General features: G+C 44.1%; 1 non-coding gene and 1 pseudogene across 1 annotated transcript; both read left to right on the top strand.

Moving 5' to 3' along the window:
* LOC137348821 (zinc finger protein 585A-like) overlaps window positions 1-21861 on the top strand; it is a 131419-nt pseudogene that overhangs the window by 51647 nt on the left and 57911 nt on the right.
* On the top strand, window positions 11257-11339 carry trnas-uga (transfer RNA serine (anticodon UGA)). The gene has a single exon. It is a non-coding gene; the product is annotated as a tRNA-Ser (tRNA).

Raw genomic sequence — 21861 nt, 5'->3', positions numbered from 1 at the left:
ATCATAACTATTGTGTTGGCTTGGAGAAAGGCAGCACTCTGTATATACTGAAGATTTATTACATTGGTCTCTGGGATGAGGGGGTTGTCCTATGACGAGGGGCTGAGTAAATTGGGCCTATATTCTCTGGAGTTTAGAAGAATTAGAGACGATCTAATTGAGACACACTAGATTCTGAAAGGGCTTGATGAGGTAGAAGCTGAGAGATTGTTTCCATTGGTCGGGGAATCTGGAACGCGGGGGCACAATCTCAAGATAAGGGACCAATCATTCAGGACTCAGATGAGGAGAAATTACTGCAGTCAAAGCATCGTGACAGTGGAATTCTCTACCCAAGATGGTTGTGGATGCTCCATTGTTGAATATATTTAAGGCTGGGATTGATAGATTTTTGGTCTCTCAGAGAATCAAGTGATATGGGCTGCGGGCAGGAAAGTGGAATTGAAACCCAAGATCAGCCATGATCATATTGAATGGTGGAGCAGGCTCAATGGGCCATATGGTCTACTTCTGCTCCTATTTCTTGTGTTCTTGTATATACATGTTCATACATGTACAGAGTATTGTGCCATCAGCCTGAGAAACCCAGTGACCATTTATAGTGACTGCAGAGAGCTCACAGGATAGCTGCACTGTAACCAATACACAGCACTTGTGGTGCAGGACAGTCTTTTCAGGATAATCTTAAGCAATGCCAAAACACACATTGAAGAAAGATGGCCAGAGTTATATTCCTTGTCTTGCATCACGCTCGTGTAAAAGACAGCTTCACACTGACTCCAGGTTGACAGTGTGACTGGGGCAGTAGACAGTGAAAATGGAGATGAAAAATGAATGGAATTCAGCCATACACCTGAGCAAACCGATAAGTGGAAATTCCAGATCACTTCAGTTGCTGCAATGCACAGGACATATTAAGTTTATACAGTTCATGCTCACTGCAGGATATTCACATGCCGTAACCAGTTTGTGCAGAGTTTTCAGAAATTATTTCAGACACACACTGCTGTGTAAATGGAAGCAAGTTTCAAATTCCTATTGACAGACCAATGTTTTTGCTGCAGACCAGCGACTTGCCAGCTACTGATCCTGCACCATTAATTTTAAACCATGTCAAATGAGCTGTGTCAGTTCTCAGGTGGTCTCTGCTAAGATATCCCATGAAGGCAAAATCAAACATTGGGAATTGGTCTGTGTATACACACATCTCCTTTTTGTCTATTTACAGAACTGACACACTGAAGTTGTGAAGGAGTGTGCAGTTCCACCCACTTGCTTTCCTGTTTGAAATTCATTTCCACCAAGGTGGAAGACTATAAAAAATAAAGATGACTTAAAAAAGGTAAAACAGATCGCCGAGCAGCTTTGTGGTTGGCCGACTTTAAAAAAAATCATAACTGACAGTTGCAATTTCTTTCAAAGCCGGTCTTGTGGTTAAGGTGGGAATGGGAGAAGCCAATGGTGGATTTCCGAAACCCCAATGTCAGAAATCTGCCATTTGGTGGAAATTTCTCATCCCTGAGTTACTTGTGAACTCGCTGGTGTGTCAGCACATGGGATGAAGCAGTAAGTTCCTTCCCCTGGTCAGAGCAAGTGAATGGCTTCTTCCTTGTGTGAACTTGCTGGTGTTTCAGCAGGTGGGGTGAAGTAGTGAATTCCTTCCCACACTCGAAGCAGGTGACTGGCCTCTCTCCAGTGTGAACTCGCTGGTGTGTCAGCAGGATGGATAAATGATTGAATCCCTTCTCACATTCTGTGCAGGTGAATGGCCTCTCCCCAGTGTGAGTGTGCTGGTGTGTCAGCAGGGCGGATAACTGAGTGAATCCCTTCCCATATTCTTTGCAGGTGGATGGCCTCTCCCCAGTGTGAATGTGCTGTTGTGTCGTGAGGTTGCCTAATCGCCTGAACCCAGTCCCGTAGTGAGAGCACCTGAACAGTCTCTTGTCAGTGTGAATACGTTGATGGGACATCACTTCAGCAGAACGTTTATAGCAATTCCCACAGAATGGACATTTAAAAGGTCTCTCCCCAGTGTGAACTCACTGATGTGTCAGCAGGTAGGATGATTTAGTGAATCCCTTCCCACATTCACAGCAGGTGAACGGCCTCTCCAGGGTGTGACTGCATGGATGAGTTTCCAGTTCAACTGGATAATTCAATCACTTTCCACAGTCCCCATATTTACATGGTTTCTTCCCAATGTGACTGCAGTTGTGTTTAAACAGGGCAGATGATTGGTTGAAACCTCATCCACACACAGAACATGTGTACAGTTTCTCCACACTGTGATCGGTACTTTTCCCTTCCACGTTCAAAATCCGGTGATATTCGGGTTACGATAAGTTGGGCGACTCCTTCAGATCCTGATCTGACATTTGCTTTACATTTCACAGCTGCAATTCCTCCCCTTCTAAAACCCTGTGAAATTGATTTAAAACTGAAAAAAAGAGTGTGTGAGAGAACCTACAAAAACACAAAGGCAGGTTGTGAAACGGAGCTGAATGAATCTGATAATTTATGGGGCCATCACTAGGAAAAAGTGACCATGAAAGCTGCTGGATTAATGTACAACCCCAACTGGTTCATTAATGTCCTTCAGTGAAGGGAACCTGCCACCCAGTCAGGACCTACACAAGACTCTGCCCTCTATGGGAGGAAAAAGAGAGAGAGAGGGAGAGGGGCAGGGAGAGGAGAGGGAGTTTATATATCGACAACTCGACCAGAACTTTGACAGAACCTCCAAAAACCTCAACTTCCATCATCTGGAAGGACCAGGGCAGCCCGTGTATATGAACACCATCATCTCTAAGTTCTCCTCCAAGTCACGCACCATCCTGACTTGTCTGACTGACATCCAGTACTCGATGAACAGAAATTTCATCCACTTAAATATTGGGAAGTCTGAAGCCATTGTCTTCAGTCCCTGCTACAATCTCCACTCCCTAGCCACCAGCTCAATCCCTCTCCCTGGCAATCGTCTGAGGCTAAACCAGACCATTCATAACCTGGATGTCATATTTGACCCTGAGATGATCTTCCGACTGCATATCAACACCATCACTCAGACCACCTATTTCCACCTCAGTAACATCGCCAGACTTCACCACTGTCTCAGCTCATCTGCCTCTGAAACTTACATCCATGTAATTGTTACCTCTCCACTTGACTATCCTGGATGGCCTCCCACATTCCACCCTCTGTAAACTTGAGATCATCCAAAACTCTGCTGCCTGCGTCCTTACTCGAACCAAGTCCTGTTCACCCATCACCACTGAGCTCACTGGTCTACACAGACTCCCAGTTAAGCATCACCTCAATTTTAAAATCCTCATCCTTGCTTTCAAATCTCTCCATACCCTCACGCCTCACTATCTCTATAATCTTCTCCAGCCCTACAACACTCTGAGAGATCAGAGCTCATCTAATTCCGGAATCTTGAGCATCCGCGATTTTCATTACTCCATCACTGGTCGCCGTGCCTTCAGCTGCCAAGGCGTTAAGCTTTGGAAATCCCTCCCTAATCCTCTCCGCCTCGCAACATTGCCTTCCGTGCTTCAGACACTTCTTAAAGCCCAGCTTTTTAATCCAGCTTTTGGTCACCTGCCCTAATATCTCCTTATGTGGCTCAGTGTCAAATGTTGCTTTATAACACTCCTGTGAAATGCCTTGGAACATTTTATTACATTAAAGATGCCGTATAAATACAAGTTGAAGTTAAGTTGGACATTTATCACCTTTCCTTCATCATCACTGGGTGAAAATCCTGTAACTCCTTCCCTAACACCATTGTGGGAGCACCTTCAACACAAGGACTGCAGTGGTTCAAGATGAAGGCCCACCATCACCTTCTCAATGGGCAACTGCGAATTGGCAATATACGCTGGTCTGGCTAGTGACGCCCATATCACAGGAATGAAGTAATAACGTGTGTCTATGTAAACTGGATTGAAAGCCTCTACAGAAATACTTGTTACTGAAACAATACTCTTTTACATCGAGTGGTTGGTGTCTGTTTAGCAACCTCATCTCCCCTGGATTCTACCTCCCTTGACAGCCTCACTATGAAAATTGTTGCACCCGACTGGGCTCAAAAGTACTCGGAATTAAAGCCAGCAGTTGCTCCCCCATCCCCACTCCAGCTCAAACTGATGGAACAAAAAAGACCAACACAGGACATCAGGGACTGACTTCCACATCCAACACCCACCCTGATACAAACTGGCTCTTAATTCGTCCGTCTGTGTTTCTCGACTCAGTTCTGTGAGAAATGCCTGCAATAAAACAAAAGCAATATACTGCAGATGCTGGAAATCTGAAATAAAAGGAGAAAATACTGGAAATATTCAGCAGGTCGGGCTGCATCTGTGCAGAGAGAAACAGAGTTAACGCTTCAGGCACATCAAACCACCGCCGGTGCCTGCAGCCCGGAACTCGGAATGGGAGAAGGAGGAAAAATGAGGAGAGGCAATATATTCCAACACTCAGCAACCGACAGTCCACCTCCATCACCGGGATAGGGAGACAAAGTTTAGAAATGGTCAGCAACACGACTCCAGTAAAACATCCCAGGAGCAAAAGGGAGAGCAGTGTGTGTACCTGCCCTGATATCCCCCTCCCCAGGCCTGTCAGTCTAACCCCCCCCCCCCCCACTCCACTGCTCAGCCTTGCAGCTTCCTGCACCTTGAACTAGCCGTGTCCAGGTGTGGCCCAGTCCAAGGAGAGTCTTTGTGGAAGTAGGGAGGGGGGACCTCCTACCCTGTGCTGTGTCCCAATTGTGTCCCTGTGCTGTGTCCCCCAGGCCCCTTTATAACCGAGAGAAATTTCCTTCAAAGTTTTGGGCTGTGATGTTAAAGTTTAGTAATCCTTAGTGCCTGCAAAATAGCAGGAAATCTGGCGGCCATTACCGTCACCAAGAGAAGCCCGGCAGCTGCCCTGCCCCACCGCGCCGCCGGTCGTGTGCAAACGCGGGACCGGGAGCTTCTTATTGGGGGTATTGAGGCTGCAACGGCTGTCTCTGAAGCCATCACTGGGACTGCGCCTGCTCAAATACTGTTCGGCATTGCGCATCCTCACGCACTGTTCGGTCCCGCGTTTGCGCGAAACGCTGTATTGCGCCTGCGTACTGCTCTCCTGCGTTCTCAATAGGGAATATTCTTAACCGCAGAGAATCTTGGGTAGAAACCGCGCCATTGAACGGTCCAATTCGAGCGGCGGAGCAAACCGGAAGGGAGAAGCGAGGAATCGACCGGGCGATTGAGCGGGGAACTGAATGCGTCGATCGCGGGAGGGACCTGAATGCGGTAACTGATGCGGCGATTGCGCTATTGTGGAGGTGATGTTGGGTTTAATTCGCTTTTCGTGTCCAGTTAAGTAGCGCCATCTTTATACAGCTGCCTGTGACGTCGCAGACAACAGCGTTTTGGACGATGATGGTGCATTTGCACATCTGCAGCAAACGAGTCCGAAAATTAAAATCATTCCCAAAAGAAGCTTTTTAAAAACATTGATTCATGGGATGTGGGCATCGCTGGGCAGGCCAGCATTTATTGCCCATCCCTAATTGCCCTTGAGAAGGTGGTGGGGAGCTGCCTTCTTGAACCGCTGCAGTCCATGTGGGCTAGGTACACCAACAGAGCTGTTAGGAAGCGAGTTCCAGGATTTTGACCCAGAAGTAGAAGAATATTGAGGGAAATTTCTCCAGACTGAGGGTTGTTAAGATCTGGAATGTACCGTCTGAATGGATGTTGCAATCAGATTGCACAGCAACATTATAGAACATAGAACATACAGCACAGAACAGGCCCTTCGGCCCACAATGTTGTGCCGATCCTTTGTCCTCTGTCAAGGACAATTTAATCTATACCCCATCATTCTCCTTTATCCATATACCTATCCAAAAGCCTTTTGAAAGTCCCTAAAGTTTCTGACTCAACAACTTCCCCGGGCAAGGCATTCCATGCCTCGACCACTCTCTGGGTAAAGAACCTTCCCCTGACATCCCCCTTATATCTCCCACCCTTCACCTTAAATTTATGACCCCTTGTAACGCTTTGCTCCACCCGGGGAAAAAGTTTCTGACTGTCTACCCTATCTATTCCCCTGATCATCTTATAAACCTCTATCATGTCACCCCTCATCCTTCTCCTTTCTAATGAGAAGAGGCCTAGAATGTTCAGCCTTTCCTCGTAAGACTTATTCTCCATTCCAGGCAACATCCTGGTAAATCTCCTCTGCACCCTCTCCAAGGCTTCCACATCCTTCCTAAAATGAGGCGACCAGAACTGCACACAGTACTCCAAATGAGGCCTTACCAAGGTCCTGTACAGCTGCATCATCACTTCACGGCTCTTAAATTCAATCCCTCTGCTAATGAACGCTAACACCCCATATGCCTTCTTCACAGCCCTATCCACTTGAGTTGCAACTTTCAATGATCTATGCACATAGACCCCAAGGTCTCTCTGCTCCTCCACATGCCCAAGAACCCTACCGTTAACCCAGTATTTTGCATTCATGTTTGTCCTTCCAAAATGGACGACCTCACACTTTTCAGGGTTAAACTCCATCTGCCACTTTTCAGCCCAGCACTGCAACCTATCCAAGTCCCTTTGCAGACGACAATAGCCCTCCTCGGTATCCACAACTCCACCAACCTTTGTATCATCTGCAAATTTACTGACCCACCCTTCGACTTCCTCATCCAAGTCGTTAATAAAAATCACAAACAGGAGAGGACCCAGAACTGATCCCTGTGGCACGCCACTGGTAACTGGGCTCCAGGCTGAGTATTTACCATCTAAGACCACTCTCTGCCTTCTATCAGTTAGCCAATTCTTAATCCAACTGGCCACATTCCCCACTATCCCATGCCTCCTGACTTTCTCCATAAGTCTACCATGGGGGACCTTATCAAATGCCTTACTAAAATCCATGTACACCACATCCACTGGTTTACCCTCATCCACTTGCTTGGTCACCTGCTCAAAGAATTCAATCAGGCTTGTGAGGCAAGACCTACCCCTCACAAAACCGTGCTGACTGTCCCGAATCAAGCAGTGTCTTTCCAGATGCTCATAAATCCTATCCCTCAGCACCTTTTCCATCAACTTGCCTACCACCGAAGTAAGACTAACTGGCCTGTAATTCCCAGGGTTGTTCCTATTCCCTTTCTTGAACAGGGGCACAACATTTGCCACCCTCCAATCACCTGGTACCACCCCCGTCAGCAGAGAAGATGAAAAGATCATTGCCAGCGGCTCTGCAATTTCATCCCTTGCTTCCCATAACATCCTTGGATATACCCCGTCAGGCCCGGGAGACTTGTCTATCTTCAAGTTATTCAAAAACCCCAACACATCTTCCCTCCTAACGAGCACTTCCTCGAGCTTACCAGTCTGTTTCACACCGTCCTCTTCAGTAATACACCCCTTCTCATTCGTAAATACCGAAGAGAAGTACTCATTCAAAACCTCACTTATCTCTTCCGGCTCAACACACAGTCTCCCGCTATTGTCCTTGACCGGACCTATGGTCCCCCTAGTCATCCTCATATTTCTGACATACGCGTAAAAGGCCTTGGGGTTTTCTTTTATCCTACCCGCCAAGCATTTTTCATGCCCTCTCTTAGCTCTCCTAATCCCTTTCTTCAGATCCTTTCTGGCCATCTTGTATCCCTCCAGAGCTATGCCTGTGCCCTTTTTCCTCAACTTTATATACGCCTCCTTCTTCTTCCTAACAAGACTCTCAACCTCTCTTGTCAACCACGGTTCCCTCACATGACCATCCCTTCCCTGTCTGACAGGGACATGCTTATCAATGGCCCCTACTATCTGCTCCTTGAAAAAGTTCCACATTTCGACCGTGCCCTTCCCTGCCAGCATATGCTCCCAACTTATGCTCCTCAGTTCCTGCCTGACAGCATCATATCTACCCTTCCCCCAATTGTAAACCTTGCCCTGTTGCACATACCTATCCTTCTCCATTACCACAGTGAATGCTACAGAATTGTGATCACTATCTCCAAAGTGCTCGCCCACCAACAGCTCTATCACTTGCCCTGGTTCATTACCTAGTACCAAATCCAATATTGCCTCCCCTCTGGTCGGGCAGTCTACATACTGAGTCAGAAAAGCTTCCTGGACATACTGCACAAACACTACCCCATCCAAACTATTCGATCTAAAGAGTTGCCAATCAATATTTGGGAAGTTGAAATCCCCCATAATTACTACCCTGTGACTTCTGCTCCTTTCCAAAATCTGTTTCCCAATCTGCTCTTCCACCTCCCTGCTGCTATTGGGGGGCCTATAGAAAACTCCCATCAAGGTGACTGCTCCTTTCCTGTTCCTGACCTCAACCCACAGTGCCTCAGTCGGCAGATCCTCCTCGAAAATTCTTTCAGCAGTTGTTACACTATTTCTAACTAACAATGCCACCCCCCCACCTCTTTTACCACCATTCCTAATCTTATGAAAACATCTATAACCAGGTACCTCCAAAAACCATTCCTCCCCCTCACCTATCCACGTTTCAGTGATGGCCACAACATCGTAGTCCCAAGTGCCCATCCACGCCTTCAATTCACTCACCTTATTCCTGATGCTTCTTGCGTTGAAGTATACGCACTTTAACCCTTCTCCGTGCCCATCTGTCCTCTGTGACAGTGCTACCTTCCCCAATACCTCACTACACTCTTTGTCTTTCTGAGTGGACCCACTGGTCCCTGGATTACAAGTCCGGTTCCCATCCCCCTCCCAAACTAGTTTAAACCCTCCCGAACAGTACTAGCAAACCTCCCTCCCAGGATATTGGTGCCCCTCTGGTTCAGATGCAGCCCGTCCTGTTTGAACAGGTCCCATCTTCCCCAGAATGCAGTCCAATTATCCAAGAACTGGAAGCCCTCCCTCCTACACCATTCCTGCAGCCACGTGTTCAGCTGTGCTCTCTCCCTATTCCTAGCCTCACTATCACGTGGCGCCGGCAACAAACCAGAGATAACAACTCTGTCCGTCCGAGCTTTCAGCTTCCAGCCTAACTCCCTAAACTCACTTCTAACATCTGTGCCACCCTTCCTTCCTACGTCGTTGGTGCCAATGTGCACCACGACCTCTGGCTGCTCCCCCTCCCCTTTAAGGATCCTGAAGACGCGATCACAAACATCACGGACCCTGGCACCAGGGAGGCAACAAACCATCCGTGCGTCTCGCCTGCGCCCACAGAACCGCCTGTCCGTACTCCTCACCATCGAGTCCCCGATGACTAGTGCTCTCCCATTCTCCCTCCTTCCCTTCTGAGCCACAGTGCAGGACCCCGTGCCAGAGGCCCGGTCACTGCAGCCTGCCCCCGATAGGCCGTCCCCCCCAACAGTATCTAAAACTGTATACTTGTTGTTGAGGGGAACGACCACAGGAGATCCCTGCACTGACCTCTTCCCACCTCTAACTGTTACCCAGCTGCCTTTGATTTGTGGAGTAACGACCTCCGTGTAGCTTCTATCTATCAACCCCTCAGCTTCCCGAATGATCCTCAGTTCATCCAGCTCCAGCTCCAATTCCCTAACACGGTCTGATAGGAGCTGGAGACGGATGCACTTCCAGCAGGTGAAGTCGGCAGGGCCACCGGAGGTTTCCCTCACCTCGAACATTCTGCAGGAGGAGCACTGCACTACACTGGCTGCCATTTCTTTTATTCAATTACCCCTTAGTTAAGTACAACTATAGATATTAACAAAAACAGTAAATAGCTTACCTGCTCAGTCCTTTTTGGTTAGAGGAGGAGGGTAAAAAGGGTCTTATTATTAGGTTAGAGGAGGAGGATGGGTGGGAGACACTACATGTGTAGTGGCTCGGGTTTACTCAGCTCCGCACCTTTAAGGAAAATACCTACCCAGGAGTCCTCGCTGCCGACCAGCTTCCGGTTCCTCCGGCGCCAAAAGAAACTCAAAGACAAGGAAAACAGTAAGTAAAACAGTAAGTACTTACTTTTAAAACACAGCTCCTGATGCCTTCACACACCCACCGAAGAGTCGCTACCTTCTCCTGCTGCTCCGCCGGGAAATGAGGCCGAGTCCACGGAGCTCCGCACCTTTAAGGAAAATACCTACCCAGGAGTCCTCGCTGCCGACCAGCTTCCGGTTCCTCCGGCGCCAAAAGAAACTCAAAGACAAGGAAAACAGTAAGTAAAACAGTAAGTACTTACTTTTAAAACACAGCTCCTGATGCCTTCACACACCCACCGAAGAGTCGCTACCTTCTCCTGCTGCTCCGCCGGGAAATGAGGCCGAGTCCACGGAGCTCCGCACCTTTAAGGAAAATACCTACCCAGGAGTCCTCGCTGCCGACCAGCTTCCGGTTCCTCCGGCGCCAAAAGAAACTCAAAGACAAGGAAAACAGTAAGTAAAACAGTAAGTACTTACTTTTAAAACACAGCTCCTGATGCCTTCACACACCCACCGAAGAGTCGCTACCTTCTCCTGCTGCTCCGCCGGGAAATGAGGCCGAGTCCACGGAGCTCCGCACCTTTAAGGAAAATACCTACCCAGGAGTCCTTGAACATTCTTGAAGAGGACAAATTTCCAGGCTTATGGAGAAAAGATGGATTATGGTATTAAACTGACTGTTCTTCCCACTTGATAGGGCCCCTGCTGAGGGATACGAGCTAACAACCCCACTGCCTTGTGGTTGTCTCAGGAGAGACTCAGGCCAGGAGAGTAAACCCTCACAGAAAATCATGAGAGGAACCCCTAATGCGGTCATGTGTCACCTTTGTCATGTTTCCAGCAGTTCCTGCAGCCAAACTGTTGCCAAACGTTGAGCTCTGCCCTCCTTTGGACCCCTCTAGGAAGGCTGAGAGGGGTGTTTTGATGCTTGAGCAACTCACAACCTCCATACATTCTGTCCAGGAATGCGCCATGGGCAGGTCACTCCATAGTCACCTCACAGCGACCAAAACAACACGGAAGGCAGCAGTTACAGGGTCATCGCTTCTCTTTCAGAGAGCCAGCACAGGCTCGGTGGGTCGACAGGCTTCCTTCTGTGCTCTAACATTCACTGACTCCATCATGTTCATTATCACATCAACTGGGAGATACAACACACTTCAAGGCTCACAGACAATGATGCCCAGAAGATGTTCAGGGATGGGCAATAAATGCTAGCCTAGCCAGCGACGCCACATCTCATGAACGAACATACAAAAAAGGGCAGTTCTCTAATGCTTTGTATGGATAATTTAATTACAGAGCAGACAGTTTTTTAAGCTGTGATGGCCGAGTGGTTAAGGCATTGGATTTGAAATTTAATGGGGCTTTCCCTGTGAAGGTTCAAGACCTGTTCACAGCAAACTTTGTATCTGTTCTCTTGAGTTACCTGCCTGGTGAGATCACAGACTTGTTTACCAATCAAATCTGCATCTGCTATAATCTATCAAACCAATTGATGCAAAGCTCATTTTTCCAATTTTAAACATTGAAATGTATTAATTACATATTGTAGTTTTGTTAGATGACAAATGTAAAATTGGGTGAGAAATAAACACTGAAAACAACCAGAAAAAAGTGTTTTCCTAAACATCCTTGCAAAATTTAGAGGAAAAATAGCACCTTCAGTGAATGAGTGGGAATACTGTTTGGTTTCAATAAGTTGAACCAGATTTCTTTGTGTAAAATGATAGTGGCAGAACTCAAATCTTCTTCAAATCATAGATGTTTCCTGCTGACAGTAAAATAGGAAAAGCAGCTAACCTGAGGAGCATTGCAGAGCTTCCCTGGTCGTCTAGTGGTTTAGATTCAATCCTCTTAATACCATCCTCTGGTTTCCATTCTTGATTAGGTAAATCAGAACTTCTTGCTGCTGTGGCAACTTTCAATTACTTGTTGCATGAAAACAGAAAATGCGGAGTGAAGAACGCTCTTAAAGCTCTCGGTTGGTGATTTTTGATCAGAGCTGGAGAATCAGTGATGTAACTTGACAAGAACAATTACAGATACAGTTGGTGAGTGAATGAAAGCAATTTAAGGGCTGTGGAAAAGTTGCCACATGGAGTGATATACTGACTAAAAGGATGATAGTGCAAGGCAAAATGTTGCTGGTAATGGGATAGCTTTTTCTGCTTGCTATACAAACTTGCACAAATATCACTCCTGAGCAACCAAACACAACTGCTCTGTCAAAAAGCATGCTGGGCTGAATGGCCTCCTTCTGTGTTGTACCTTTCTATAATTGTATGTTTCTCAACACCACTAATGCTGCCTTCATTCTGCCATCTCACAACCCATTACAGCCAAATATACTTTCTTGCCTTGTGCCCTTTCCTTTTGATCTCATGACAATGAGGAAATTCAGTGAGAAGTTTTCTTGTCATTTCAATCACCAGATCTGGAACCTGCTGAATGACATTTTAAATGGTGCCAACCCTTTACTGCTGCTCAACTCATCAAACATTCATTGTTATCATTGGCCGATTCGGTATCTTCTTGCACTACATCTGCTGAATAACATTACTTTCTTGTAGCTCCACTATCTTCACATTGAAAACCTGTCAGAAATATGCAGTTTCAAAGCTAAGCAACTTGTAAAAGATTGGAAGAGGGTGACAGTGTCTAATTGCGAATGGGAACAACTCTTGTATATTCATGCGTTCAGTATCTGGAAGAAGCAGGAAGATGAGATCCTGGTGCTTATTTATCCTGTTATCTGTGAAACCCATCGTTTCTCAATGTCCTGCATCCTTCATTCCCACTCCCTGCTTTCCAGGTCAGGCTGGCTTTCACGAATTTGGTCTGTTTGCATCAAGCAGCTCATTCACCTGCAAGCTGGAGGAGCAGAGGGAGCTGGAGGAAAAGCAGTGATAGAAGCAGAAGGCGATGCCACATGAAACTAACAGGATTTGATGTGTGTCAGTTGTTTCTGCTGATATATGACAGCCCATGTGTTTCCTTGCACATTTCACAGGAGCCGCATTGATTCTGTTGTTGCGTTTTGGAAATTGAAACTTGTACATCCGCAGCTTGTGGTTCTGTTTCATGTTACTGTCCATTTAATGCTTATGCCTTCATCACTCAGTGCTGTCATTACCTGGATAAATCATTTCTGTTCAAACTAAACAGGCCATTTTGTATGAGAAACATCTCTGTGGTGAAAGTAGACTGAAGTGAAGGAACAGGAATAGCAGCGCATGTCAGTTAACTTGCCGGGCAGCGCAGTCAATTCTCTAGTGGTCTTGCTGTGTTTATTGCTTTTATATAGCAATAAGGAACTAAACAATCTTCAGTTGAGTTGTCATAAACTGTGAGTTCTTTATTGGTACAGTAACACACTTACAGGAGAGCTTGTCTCACACATGTGACCAGGTGTCACGTTCAACTCCAGTGAACTGATCACGTGTTTTTGTGACATCACTTCCTCTGATGGTGAATAGCATTTAAACTGTCAAAACCATATCACAACATCCCCTTTCCTAAAATGGAGACACATAAAAGACAACTATGTAAATAATGGAGTGAAATGACTTTAAAAAATATTTACACACACATTGACGATGATGTTCTTCAGTCTCTGAATCATACAGGCGGTCTGCTGACTCAAACTGATCTTGTGAAAATGTAGTTTCATGGAGAACTAGACTTCTCAGCCTTCTTGACTTGACTTTCATGTGTGGTGGGGCAGGCCACCTCGACAAAACCTGCCTCAGTTAGGCTCAGGCGGCAAGGCCCAAGGAAAGGCTTTCCATTAAAGTTGACACATCTTCACAGAACACCTTTTACATGAACAAGCTATAAATAGGCAGAAGCAGGACATTGAGAACATGAAGCTCTGTAAAACCAATTATCAGCTGTCAGTTAAGTCTCATGAAATTGTATTCTGAGTACAGTGCAATTTTATTCATTACATATGCAAAATTGTACAAAATTACCATTACACAACTAGTTTGCTTGAATAACAGTGTTATAATTACATGATTCATTGTAAAAAAAAAATCAGTCATTTTTAGTCTTCAGCCACTAATTTTCAGACCTTTTGATCTTTTGCCACTCTCACCCCGGTATTTGTTACTTATTTTTGTGAAATACTCTCCCTATTAGTGCTCAACTGCTGATTACATTTATATGTATTTATACATGTCTATAAAGTGTCTGTGTGCCCAGATTTAACTAAGTTGTGATTTGAAACCAAAAAATGATGTTTTGGCCATGACTTGTAGTCTGGTATCTTGGTGATTTGTCAAGAAAGTGTAGCTTTCCTGCTACTTTCAGGATTCCATTTAATCCAACAAGGGTGACTTGTCCCTGACTACAACAAACTACTATGGGTGCTGGTATATGTTGGGTTTAAGTGTAGCAGATTTATTAAGTAATTTATATTCAGTGTAAAGAAGTAATACTTAACAACGACAATAGTGGCTTTCTGTTCCTCAGATCCTCGGTGGTTGCCCTCTGAGTGACTGTGGTGCAGTCTCTCTCTTGCTGTGTTCTGTTGACTGAAGATACTCTTCCTTGCTCTGGACTTTCTGTATTGCTTCTTTTGTTCAATAGCTGTTCTTTTATACCCTTTTTGGCCATCAGACCACCTTTCTCGTTTCCCTGATGGTTGGTCCAGGTCCTGTGAAGTCAGTTACTACCCTACTCTAATTGAGGCTTAATCGATAAAACATGTTGACAATAATTGCGATAAAAACCTATGAAGAGTTCTATTCATTACGGTTGTTATCTCCTTGGACAGTATGAATTTGTACAGAAATTGATTCTTTTTTAGCAAAGTTAATGAATCTTATCAGGGTCACAATACTTTTTCTGCTGACTGTGTCACAGTGAGTTACAAAGTCCTACTGATACTGAATTTCTTACAAGCTTCAGACTTAGTTTTTAAACTTAATACTTTTAAATTAAAGCCCATTCTTTCTAACATGATTCTTAATTCATTAATTATAACTCAGTCAAGGTCCATTGCTTTGTAATCATTGTTTCTTGATGGGTTGCTGCTTAATATATACATGTAGTTGCTGATACAAGACACAAAATTAACTTCTTTGTTCATATGTTAGTATTAAGATGATTTCCTTGATATTGTTAGTTATTACAGAGGATACAGTGTGAAAATAGTCAAGTTAAGCTAAAAATCTAGCTACCCAACCTACTTACAACTCCCCAGTTTGTGGGTGAAATATATGACAATATATTGACCCCTCACTACTTTTCATTGACTATTACTTTCTTTTAGACATAAGAGCTGGGTTCCAGCTCAATTCAGTGTTCTTCAGCTGTCTTGAGGTAAGATTTCTCAAGTAACAGAGGACGGCTATTATTACAATTGTGACCATTGTTTGTATCAAAGTGAACAGAATAGAAATAGTTCTGAGTCAGGGATGTTGACTTGTATTCACAACTGTTTCCCACCTATGTCTATTTCCCAAATTTCCAATTCTTCTCTCTCAATCTTCATTATCTTGTCACATCTTAAACCAGTGCTTTTGGGATGTTGCAATATTTTAATTATGGATTATAAATCTAAGGATAGAGGGGTGTGGGGTGTCTCCACTGAATTATTGTCTTTAATGCTTCCTCCTGCATTCCAAAGTCGACTCTGATTTCAGTGATGTTTTAAGTAGGTACAGGGAACATGATATCATTCCCTATCTGGGTGATCTTAGTGGGTTTGAAACAATACACCAAGCAGTGAATTATCTGACAAGATCCCCACCCTGAGGGCAAGGCATTTATGCCGACCACTCAAATTAAATTCTCATATACTTTGAACTTACATATTTACTCATTTCCAAGACATTTTGTGCAGTGATTATGTTTAATTGTGATCTTTTCTGGCACACCAGGTACTTCAAATAGCAAGTGTGGATCAGTAAGTATATTAGTGCCAATAACTGGGTTATAACCAATACATGTGAAATTATTCTAATCCAGAGGGGAATTTCCATGTTTAACCCTGTTTCCCACCAATGTGATAAATCCCCTACCCCTGGAATTTCCTTAGCTATAGTTTTATTTCCTTGCTGTAGTGTGTTATAACAGTGTTGGGAGGTGTTCACTTGACTTATTAATGTTGTTCAGGTTCTAGGTAGTTCAGGGATGTGGTACCCAAATTTAGTGACATAAACCTCTAGGTTTATGTTCAAGCCATCTTTTACTTGTAAGACCCGTTGGTCAGGCAAAGCAATGGCGAGGAGGGTTTCCCCCCCTGTCACTGTGGTTTTGGGTGGTGGAATACAGTCGGTCCCAATTTGAACATTTCATTTCCCGTGATGCTAATCGTCTTCTAAGGTGATAAAACAGGACTTCCCTTCTTGTACGTAGGCCGTTCTAGCTCTCACATCTGATGAACCTGTAACTTCCACAGTACAGTTCAGCCCCTTCCCATTCCAATTGAAAGCACATGTGTCTCTTTAATGATCATATAAATCATAGGGGCAAATGAGGGCATCCATGTTTGTTCTGTATCCCTGCAGGTTTCATTCTATCCAAGTTAGTTCTTCTAACCTGATAAACTATTGGAGTGATGTCAGGAATCGATTAATGACACTTTCCCTCACAATCCCTATGTTTTCTGTTCTAAACAGAGGATTAGGCATGGTTCGATTCATAAGACTGGACATGTGTACTACTAGTCCCAATAGCTTTTGGTTCCCCACCTTGCAACATTTGTGCTTGACCGACGAACCTCAATCAGACTCCTAATTTTACAGCATTCTGCATTGTCCTGTTAGCAGGATCATCCTGATAAATGTCTATTTGTTACCCAAGTGGGGAGGTGTCCTTCATTGCTAACTTCTAGGTTGTCTCTGAACCGTTCTACCAACCAATTCCCATACATGACACATACATCATTATGCGTTGCTTGGCCAGCGGCCTTTCTGTCCTCTCGGGTAATGTTATTAATATTTCTCACATGATTTTCTGTCTCGTGTATAATGTCTCGTAAGTGCACGCCCATTGTCTGATCCTCTCCCAGCTCTTCATGGTCTGTGCTATTTTGTTTACTGAGTATATTTATCAATTTCTCCTGTACCATCCATAACTGTATCTGTGAAACTGCCAAATCCATAGAGTTAATCATTGAGGTGACTGTATTAAACCAGTAAATCCAGCATTTATCAAGCCTCTCTTTCGCCTACTTCTTGTTTGATTCATTTCATTTCTAGTATTGTTCTCATCGAGGAATGCATTTTGTACATCCTCTACACTTGGGACAAGGTAGTCTTTTCCCAATACCAGTCAAAAATCTGCTGTATCATCCCTTGAGTTAACTCTATTGTTTTATTGGGACACCATTTGGGCAATACTAAATCAGTTAAGTTTAAAATGACAGGGACCACTTCTGGTATTACCCAGTGATATACTGCTTTGTGGGTGGGGATAATTACAAGGCCATTTCCAGGTCCTGCTTCTAATTGAGGACATTTCCTCTCTTGGCCCTGACCCCAAACATCTGAACTATCCTCCTTCTCATACAGTGTGAGCATTACACTGTTGAGCTACCCATTGGTCTTGTGCATGCAGTTATTGTATCCTTGAATCTTATCCTGACTCTAGCTATTCCACATCCCCTCCCCCCCCCCCCCCCAATCAATTTTAGAGTAGTTATATCCTCCCCATTGCTTCAAATTTACTAAAAAGTTTCATTGTCCCAATTTCTGTTATCGGACCATACATTTGACCCAAAACAAGAGCACTGCCCTTCGTGTATCTTCCACCATCATGGCCAACACATTGGATGTATCCTTCACTCTCTGAAACCACTGGGCCTTGGTTTGATTCTTTTATCTGCTCCCAAGTCCCTTTATTCTTTCCCAGAAATTTCCACACACTCGGGCCTCCTTTACCTTGCACCGAAAACCCACTCCATATCCCTCTTTTATTTCTCACATGGAAACTCTTCCTGGGAGAAGACCACAAACTATTATGTGGTTACACTATCTCTTTTACTATTGCTTGTCCAAACCGGGAGATCCCCCTCATATGTTTTATATGAGTCATTGTAGTTCATTGATCTTTTGTGTCCACCAAGAATCTGAGGTTCTGATCCATAAATTGCAAATGCGGTGCATTCAGCTTCTTTGTCCAAAGATCTCCTTCAGGCATCTTGGTGCACTGAGTAGATCGTGTCTCGCTGTTTAAAAAAATGTGAAGATGAAAACCCTGGTGTCTGCTGCCTAATACTCAACAAAAACTAGTTTCAGTTGTCAGTCAGAGTCCCATCTCTGGGGTGCCAATTGTGGCTTTCCTGCTACTTTCAGGATTCAATTTAAGCCAACAAGGGCGACTTGTTCGTGACTACAACAAATCACTTTGGGTACAGATATATAATGGTTATCAGTGTTGTAGATTTATTCAGCAGTTTACATTCAGTGCAGAGAAGTAATATTTAACAAAGACAATAATCACAGGCTGATACTCAGAACCTCGGCGGTAGCCCTCCGAGTGACTGTGGTCTCTCTTTCTCTTGCTGGGTTCTGTTCTCTGAAGAATCTCTTCTTTCTTCCTCTGGGTTTCTCGTTCTGCTTCGCATATTCAATAGCTGTTCTTTTATACCCTTTTTTGCCTTTGAGCCTCCGTGGCAGCTGACACATGCCTGGACTATCTCACTCATTCTGTTTAATCATCATTTTTAAAAAACTTTAAAATGAAATTTATGCTTAATATTCTGGTATCTCTTTGTTCCATTTTCTTGCACCTTTGTTATTCCTTATCTCGAAATTCATACAGTTGTTACATGAGGTCCAGCAATGTCTTTTACTCGAGTGAGAACAGGTCTTAGAAGCTTTAATCTTCTGTTTTTATTGTAATTTAATTAATATTCCGTCTTTCACTATCTGTTAGTTTCAAACATATCAGGACATTCTTTTCATATTTAACTCAAGGTTTCTTTCTTGCTGTCCTGCCAGTTTTTAACACAGCCGTGGCTCAGCATCAGGCTTTGCTTCTCAGCCTCAGACCATGTTTAACTCAGCTTACACATAGCACAGTTACTTTAATAATATCTGAAAGAATTATTACAAATAATCACTGCTTATTCAGCTTAAACTCTTCAAGACGCTACACCAAGCAGTGCTGTGTGTCTGGAGTCACATGTAGACCAGGTGAAGTAAGGACAGCATTATTTCATTCCGAAGGAACATTGGTGAACCAAATGGGTTTTTATAATAATCAATGACAGTTTTATAACATCATAACTAAGAGTTGCTTTTGATTCCAGATTTTTTAGTTAATTGAAGTTTTAATTAATTCAAATTAAATTCCACCAGCTGCCATGGTTTAAACCCATGCCCCCAGACTGAAATCCCATTACATTACCACTATGCCACCATCACCATAACACTGCAGCTCCTTGAGTACAGGAGAATGTCTGTTCTCTAACACCGCGAGGGGACAGAATAAAGAAAGATCCCAACTGCAAGAGATCCCCATATCATTTGCAAATATCGTTCAAATGCTGACCGGTTCAAACTGCCAGTTTCCATCACATTGAAGTCAATGGAAAATGGGAGAGTGGTTATGTTGGAACAAAACACTAGTTGGACAACAGCTCACCTCCTTCAGCCCCACAAACCTCTATGTTGTTGTTGGATTACACCCTGAGATAGACAATGTAAACAGATTCCTCTCACCCACCAACACAGCAACTTCTTCACAAAACACAAACACGTTTGTAAGAAATGATCTTCTTTTCCGAAGCTGTGTTGAGTATCTCTAATGACTCCTCTTCCCCAGTGATCAGAAACAACGTCTCTTCGGATCCCTGCAAACATCCCTGTGATCGAGCTCACACTGATGGGTCTGTAGTTCCCTGGCTCTGATTTGTCTCTGATTTGGAAAATGGGAACTACGTGAGCTACCTTCCAATCTTAGAGAATAATCCCTGACTCTACTGAGCTGTTGAAGATACAGACAAGGGGCTCACAGATCACCCGTCCCATCTCTTTCAATACCCTTGGGTAGATATCATCTGGACCTGGAAAACCATCAGGTTTGAGATTTCCTATTTTATCCAGGATGACAATCCCTTTCTAATTTAATATTTATGATGTTATTGTCGACAGCACATCCCACAGCTGGAATCTGAGCATCATCCACTGGAGTGCAGACTGATGTGAAACAGTCATTTAACAGTTCTGTCATAGCCTGGTAATCTGTTTCAATCTGTCCTGAACTGTGTCTCAGTGGCTCGAAACCATCTGTATCCATCTTCTCACTCCTGATGTAGCTGGAAAAGCTTTTGCCACTATTACCACCATTGTGCACCATATTCTTTTCCAAATATCTCTCAGCTTCTCTAATGGCTGTTTTTGTCTTCCTCAATTGTGGGTGAAATTCGTCCCGATTCTCCTGAAAACAGAATTCAGCTTGTTCCAAACTGAGTTCAATGTAAAACAGTTCGGGGAGTCAGGCATCATTCACCCATAGACTGACATGGGCAAGTAAAACCCCAGACAGATCCTTAGTAAGGATTCCTCTGGTACCTCACCTTATATTTGAAAAGATACTGAAACCCAGCTTTCTCACAGTTCACTCCTGGAGGCTCCACTCCCTCAGCCTACAACCTTCAGCAGAGGCAGTGGTGGAGTTCCACAGTGGGAGTGATCCCAGAGTAACTGAAGTGATAGCACCCCTGTGGATGTTCTGTGTATTTCTAGTTATCCTGGTGTCTAACACTCATACTTCAATAAAATATGTAATTCCTGGCAACACGCTGCAGGTCCTTCTTTATCTGGATATTAAATATCTGTTGTATAATTGTACCAGAAGTGAACTCCTCCTTCTGCTACTAATGCAGACTTGAATTTATTTAGTTTCAAAAGGTTTGTTTGAAATTAAGTCACACCAGTGTTAAAATTGTAGACTCAGGACTGTCACACAAACACATTCAATCTCCACAGAGTAATACAATCTTGATTTTCAGACTTGAAACTTAAACCTGCTGTTTCACTTTCAGTCAAGAACAAAACCCAGTTTTACACCAATCTCTGATTTGACAGCACGTTTCCAGCATTCACTGTTGTTCCTCTTGACTCTACTTATAGTTGTAAAGGAGCCTTCTGTTCCGTTCCCAGGAGCTCTGAACATAGAAGAGAGCGGCTGGAACACATTTCTTACAGGCCTCAGGATCAACCCACAAGGTGACTTTGCTGTCAGTGAAGAGAGACAAGAAAGACCAAAGTGCTGTTTGTCCCTCTCAGTGTGATCCTGAAGGACTGTGTTCAGGCTGAAGTTCTGTTCCTGCTGTACGATCCTCCCCCAGATTGTCCTGTCTGAGCTCCAGCCTGGTGATGTTAAACACTCAGGTGGGAAAGACAACAAATCTACAACAATGTGTTTAAACAAAAGCTGATTTATTTGACATTTATTTTCTTCAGGATTATCCTATCAATCGAGGTCTTTGCTTTGGAAGATGGAAATGAGACGAATTTGCAAGCACAATTCATTCAAACTGCAGGCCAAGTGGTTGCATTGTTGAGTTGGTAATCCAGGGTTTCTGGATAGATCGACTTTCTCAAAGACATTTGAAAATAGAAATAAAAGCAACATTCTGTACATGTTGGAAATCAAAACAGTAACTGCTGGAAATACTCAGCATCTGCTGAGAGAGAAACAGAGTTCTGATGAAAGGTCACAGACCTGAAACATTAACATTAACATCACAATTATACAGCAAGACCTGGTAGCTCAGGTGGGTAGAGCACTGCGGTAATAACACAATGATCATGGGTTTAATTCCCATACAGGCCAAGGCTTCAGCCCAGGGTGCTGTCAGTGCCTTGTTTGGATATATGATGCTGTTGTGTTGTCATTGCACTTATCATCCACAGGCCATGGGTTGTTGTCAGAGGCTGAGAGTTCAATCCCACCATGACAGC

This window comes from Heterodontus francisci, chromosome 34 (genome assembly GCF_036365525.1).
Source record: "Heterodontus francisci isolate sHetFra1 chromosome 34, sHetFra1.hap1, whole genome shotgun sequence".
NCBI lineage: Eukaryota > Metazoa > Chordata > Chondrichthyes > Heterodontiformes > Heterodontidae > Heterodontus > Heterodontus francisci.
This window is presented reverse-complemented; position numbering and strand designations above follow the sequence as displayed.